Genomic DNA, 6000 nt, shown 5'->3' on the forward strand with positions numbered 1-6000 from the left:
CTTTCATTCAGTGAATGTACAAAGATTTTTCATCTGAATATTCTCACCAGAAAATTGATCCGTGAGGCCAGCATAAGGCTCGGTACACACCTATGCAGTTTTTGCTTTTGATCTGTTTCTGCAGTGCTTTTTGCTGTGCGTTTTGATTTTTGTGCACGTGATTTTACTTTTTCCTTTTTTTTGCTTTTTTTTTTTTTTGGGCAGATTAAAAAACACAAATTGCTGCAAAAAACAGACTACATCCTTTTCTGCAGCTTCTCCATTGAAGTATATTGAACCAAAAAAGCACCGCTTTGCGTTAAAAGTCCCTGACCTTTTCCAAATATGCAGCGGCTGAAAAAAGCACTTATATGAACGTGTCTAAGACGTTTAGTAACAATGGGGTTAAAAAGACTAAAATTAGCCCTTTATAGTACAAAAAAAAAAAGCAGATAATCACTACTGGAAGGGGTTAATTTTTTTTACTGTAGAACAGTGAAAGTAATATTTGTAGTAGCGATTATATTTTTGTACTATAAAGGGCTCATTTTAGTTTTTTTTTTAACCCCATTATGTTACTGGCCGATTAATCGATTATGAAAATAATAATCGATTCGTTGTTTCAGCCCTACACCTGAGCGACCGACGCTTGGTTTGGGAAGTCCCAAGACATTCCGATTGCCCTAGTGGAGTGGGCCGTGACCGGAAAGGGGGGCACCTGCCCTAGATTCATTCTGAGTGAACATGTGACAGGGTGAAAAAGAACTGAATCAGTGATCTTGGCCTTTAGCTGGTCACATGACCAATGCCAGGGCACTGGCTGCTAAGGATGAGCTTCGGTGTGTTTGCATACTCCATGTGCAGAGCCTGCCAATCTCTGCAGCCGCACATCGGGGCAATGTCTCACTGCCTGTGATTAGCGCAGCGCTGCACTGACTTCCTGGCGGGCTCTGCACGTGGAGCATGTGAACACAGTGGAGCTCATCCTTACTGGCTGCATGACCTAAGGTGATAGAGAAGGGAAGGTCACTGTTCAGACAGAGCTGCTGTTTGGCCGGTGCCAACTAGACATCCGCCCACCACATGACAAATACCAAATGACACATTCCACAGCATGTGGGCTGCATAACCTTGCAGCATGTCCGCCTTCTTTGGCCTCTCTGTGGTGCATAAACTTTGGCTAAAGGGTCATTTAGTAAAACTTTATTAAAAATAAAGAGGAACTAAACCTACTAATTTAAAGCTGTAACCTTTAAACCATCCATATTTAGGATGTAAAACAGGCTCCTGCTGACAGCGGTGGGGGTTCCTTCCCCTCCCGCATCATTCACTCTTCACAGCAATCATGCCTGAAGAAGGGGTCCTAAGTGGCCCTCGAAACACTGCTACTTCACACTGTGATGTAATCGTTTCAATAAACCTTCTTAGACACCATCTCAGAAATCCTTGGTGTGCTGGTGACATATCTTTCAATCTGACGAAAATACGAAGTCCCGTCTGCCATTGCAGCAAACGGCTTGTTGTTGACACTTCCTCCAGCTTTCTAATAGGAAGCCCATACAGGGGTATAGGCTAAAAGCTGGAGGAAGAATTTTCAGGATCCTGACATTGCACCTGCGATCCACTGATCACAGGCGCAATACTTTGCAGGATCTTGGGGGGGGGGGGATAATAAATGCACATATATTTTGAGCAATGTGTATAATTTTTATCTCCAAAAGGTGAACTGAGCCTTTAATGGTTTCTCAGAATAGTCACATCCCAGGCATGTCTTGGATGAGAACAGTTGCAGTTATGAGTGCACTTATGCGAGCCCTCAAGCGATCTGTTAAGCCATCCAATGGGGGGGCGGCTTCATAGCTGATCACATGTGCATCACAGTGGTAACTGCAGATCAAATAGAGGCCAAGATGGCAGCTTCCTGGTCTGTAAGGAACAGGAGGGTTTAGTTCCGCTTTAAAAAAAAAAAGTAAAACAATGCGAAGTTTGTACCAATGTATCGCTCTGATGACGCCATAGGGGGTCAAATTATCAATGTTTTCACCCATAAACAATAATAAAGAGACCCCCACATTCTCAGAACCTTAGAAAGTCTCTACCAATGAGAGGCAGCTGATTATTATAGCACCCCCTGTCACCCCTGTATCCATGCATAGACACCTCAGTAAACTTAAATGCATGCAATGATTGTCCCCTCCCCCAGCATACTCCTCGTCTGCTCTACTTTGTTCAGTGCCCAGCAGCCCGTCCCCCCTTCCCCGGTACATGAATGCTCACAGCCGCCCCAACCCGCCATACAGACCCTCACACACGACACGTGGGACACACTACATACTAAATGTACATAAACATTGTACACACATCAACTCAGCTCACTTCCTGCCTCTCTCCCGCTGCTCCAATGCACGCAAGACCTTCTTCCCGCCCCTCTACCAACCTGCGCACTCTGATTGGTCAACCCTCCTGCCCTTCATCCCCCTGCGTGGCTCAGAAAGGAGTTCGGAGCGCCGCGCCAGTGTCTGCTACTGATTCTAGATTCCTCCGTTCTGATTGGCTTCTACGTTATAAGTTTGCTTCTGATTGGCTCTTGCGGTATAAGTTCGCTGAAAGTTTGCTTCTGATTGGCTTTTGCGGTATAAGCTCGCTGAACGTTCAAGCACTAGAGAAGTAATTATTGTAATGTACGTGTCCTCCCCGCTGGAACCATTTTGTTGGAAGGGATTAATTAATCTAGGGGGAAATGGCTGCCTTTCTTGCGCATTCTCAGAAGATGTGCGCACCCCTTGTCCTGTGCAGGATGTGGGGGTTGTGTGTGTGCTCAGGAAGTTCTACTCTCTATATGAAGCTGTGCAGTTTACTGTTCTGTTAGCAGGAAATCGTTCTCAGCTGCCTGTGCTGTCCATACACATGCAATTTGCATTGATTGCCCTACAATCCATTGAGATGTTAAATGGCACATTTTTTAATTTGCCTGAATACATGCATCAGATTCGATACCGTTTTACTGGCAATAATACAATATACAAGTCACGATTTGCGTTCCTTTCAGGATAACTATACTTTAAAGCAGAACTAAACCCTTTTATCCTATCGGTCTGCCTATGTAAACAAGGCAGATCACAGTTCTGTTAGTAGAAAAGAGAGATCCTGTGTTTCTGCTAAGCGGGACAATGGATCTCTGTCTTCTCACAGTTAAAGCACCCCCACACAGAAAAGCTACTTTCACACAGGCAGTTTTCAGGTGTTTTAGCGAAAGAAAAAAAAGCGCCTGAAAACTGCCTCTAATGCCTCCCCAGTGTGATAGCTTGAGTGCTTTCACACTGGGGTGGTGCACCTGTGGGACAGGAAAAAAATTCCTGCAAGCAGAATCTTTGGAGCGGTGTATACAGCGCTCCTATGCTGCTCCTACACTGCCCCTGCCCATTGGAATGAATGGGCAGTGCTTCCGAAATGCCTGAAAAAGCAATTTGGAAGTGCTGCAACCCCTTCTTGGGGATTAAAAACACCCAAATAGTGTGGCTAAAAACATGCCATGCTTTACCGCTAACGGACCCGCCACCCCAGTGTGAAAGCAGCCTTAACAAGCATTCCCTATGAACACATTTAACGCTTTGATCGCCCCCTGATGTTAACCCCTTCCCTGCCTTAGTGTCTAATTTGTCCGGCACAATGTCGCAGTCCCCCTATAAGTTGCTGATCACCGCCATTACTAGTAAAAAAAAAAAATTCCATAAAAATATCCCATAGTTTATAGACACGCTAACTTTTGCACAAACCGATCAATATACTCTTATTGGGATTTTATTTACTAAAAATGTAGCAGAATACACATTGGCCTAAGTTTACGAACAAATTAGATTTTTTTTTTTACATTTTTTTTTATTGGATATGTTTTATAGCAGAAAGTAAAAAATATTGTTTTTTTTTTTCAAAATGATCAGTCTTTTTTTGTTTATAGCACAAAAAAACGGAGACCGCGCAATTGTCAGTTAAAATAACGCAGTGCCTTATCGCAAAAAATGGCCTGGCCATGAAGGGGGGCAAATCTTCCGGAGGTGAAGTGGTTAAAGTGATACTAAAGTCTTGGGGTGTTTTTTCCTTTAAAAATAACAAACATGTTATACTTACCTGCTCTGTTGCAGTGGTTTTACACAAAGCAGCTCAGATCCTCCTCTTCTCGGATTCCTCTTCAGGACTCCTGTCCCCTCGCTCCTGTTGAGTGCCCCCACAGCAAGCAGCTTGCTATGGGGGCACCTGAGCCAAGTCACAGTTCCCTGTGTCCATTCAGACACAGAGTCACAGCCCGTCCCCACTCTGCCTCCTTTTTCTCCTCATTGGCTCACTGACTTTGGTTGACAGCAGCGGGAGCCAATGGTGCCGCAATGCTGTCTCAGCCAATGAGGAGAGGAGTTCCGGACAACCGAATCTCTCGTGCAACATTGCTAGATCTAGATGGACCTCAAGTAAGTATTAGGGGGGGGGCTGCTGAACTTTTTGCATAAGAGCACTTCTCTTCACTTCTCTCCATAAAGAGGAACATGTCACGCGCCAATGCTATCACAGGAAATATTATTCATCCTTTCTGATGGCAATAAAAGTGATTACAAAAAAAAAATTAAAGATACAGTGTAAACTTTTTTTTTAACTAAAATAAATAATAATAACAAAAACATTTTTTTTAAAGCGCACCCATTCCCCCTATGCTCACGTAAATGGGAACAAGCATGTAGGTCCCAGACGCATATGTAAGCGGTAATCGCACCACACATGTTAGGTATGTAAAAAGGGAAATAATTTTCGCTCCAGACCTCTGTAACTCTAAACTGGTAACCTGTAAAGGCCTAAAGCTTCACTTTGCGCTCAAAACAGGCATCAGCCGATGCACTGACGTCTACCTTGTAGAACTTGGTAAACGTGTGGACAGACGACCAGGTCGCCGCTTTACACACCTGAGCGGCCGACGCTTGGTGTCGAAAGGCCCAAGATGTTCCGATTGCCCTAGTGGAGTGGGCCATGACAGGAAAGGGGGGCACCTGCCCCTTCAAGGCATAGGCTTGTACTACAATCTGTCTGATCCACCTGGAAATGGTGGCCGGCGAGACCGCCATGCCTTTCTTGGACCAGCCACTGAAACAAACAGTAAGTCTGACTTCCTAAAAGGAGGTGGACATGGTAGACAAATACACTTTTTGAGCCCTAACCACGTCAAGAGCGTGAAGGGCCACCTCCTTAGGGTGCTTCGGCTTAGGACACAGAGATGGTAATACATATGTCCTCATTGATATGAAAAGCCGAGACCACTTTCGGTAGAAAGGACGGTTGCGGATAACACTACCTTATCCTTGTGGATAACTAGATAGGGCGACTTGCAGGACAAGGCCGCCAGTTCCGAAACCCTCCTGGCCAATGTGATGGCCACTAGGAAGACCACATTCTGGGAAAGGGTCAACAGGGGAATCTCCCTGATATTTTCAAATAGCAGTTTTTTAAGCGCTGAAAACACCAGGTTCAAATACCATGGGGGTAACGGTGGACACACCGGAGGGACTATATGTCGTACCCCCTGAACAAAGGTACTCACTAAGGAGTGCGATGCCAGGGGTCATTGAAAAAAGACAGCTAAGGCTGAAATTTATCCTTTCATGGTGCTTAATGCCAATCTCTGGTCTACTCCTTGCTGGAGAAACAGCAGGATCCTGGATATAGAAAAGGAGCGCAGATGCCATTCTTTCTCCTCACACATGGAGATGTAGGCCTTCCAGGTACGATGGTATATCTTCCGAGAAGAAGATTTCCGTGCTCTCAACATAGTTGGAATCACCAAGTCTGACAGACCCTGGTTCCTCAACACCTGGCTCTCAATAGCCATGCTGTTAAAGCCAGTGATGGTAAAGCAGGATGGAGAATCGGACCTTGAGACAGAAGGTCCTCTCGCAACGCCAGTCGCCAGGGAGCGTCTGCCACCAGACACCACGGGTCTGTGTACCAAGGACGCTGAGGCAAATCTGGGGCAACCAGTAT

General features: G+C 45.3%; 1 protein-coding gene across 3 annotated transcripts in view; it reads right to left on the reverse strand.

The window, feature by feature from the left end:
* Positions 1 to 2412, reverse strand: part of MDC1 (mediator of DNA damage checkpoint 1) — a 165098-nt gene extending 162686 nt beyond the window's left edge. Inside the window, exon 1 of one of the 3 annotated variants that reach the window (XM_077463035.1) lies at positions 2356 to 2412. The gene's annotated coding sequence lies outside the window, so the exon portion shown is untranslated. Of the gene's footprint in view, positions 1 to 2340 lie in introns of all 3 variants that reach the window. The other 2 variants (XM_077462870.1, XM_077462953.1) reach the window with 2 other exon arrangements.
* Between the last annotated feature and the right edge of the window lie 3588 nt (positions 2413 to 6000).

This window comes from Lithobates pipiens, unplaced genomic scaffold, assembly GCF_037356315.1.
Source record: "Lithobates pipiens isolate NorthernLeopardFrog02 unplaced genomic scaffold, aLitPip1_a1.2 Scaffold_1, whole genome shotgun sequence".
Taxonomy (NCBI): Eukaryota; Metazoa; Chordata; class Amphibia; order Anura; family Ranidae; genus Lithobates; species Lithobates pipiens.